Below are 253 nucleotides of genomic sequence, written 5' to 3'. Positions count from 1 at the left end.
CACATATGGCATGTTCCGAGACGAACTCCATCAAACAAATGGAAGCAATTAAAGAATTAAGACGAAAACATTTCCAACAGAAAACAAAACCGAGACACCGGCCTAAAAAAGCGTTCCCCGCATACACTAACGAGGCTTCAACTGCCCTTGGCGAACCTAGCTTGACCTCGGCTGGGAAAAGGGTTTTATGCTTCTCTTTTCCGATATTTTTTTTCCAATAACTTGAGGGTTTGTCCTCAGTGCGGATGCGGCC

The sequence above is a fragment of the Penaeus monodon genome, chromosome 19 (genome assembly GCF_015228065.2).
Source record: "Penaeus monodon isolate SGIC_2016 chromosome 19, NSTDA_Pmon_1, whole genome shotgun sequence".
NCBI classification, from domain to species: domain Eukaryota; kingdom Metazoa; phylum Arthropoda; class Malacostraca; order Decapoda; family Penaeidae; genus Penaeus; species Penaeus monodon.
Note: the sequence above shows the minus strand (reverse complement) of the source record.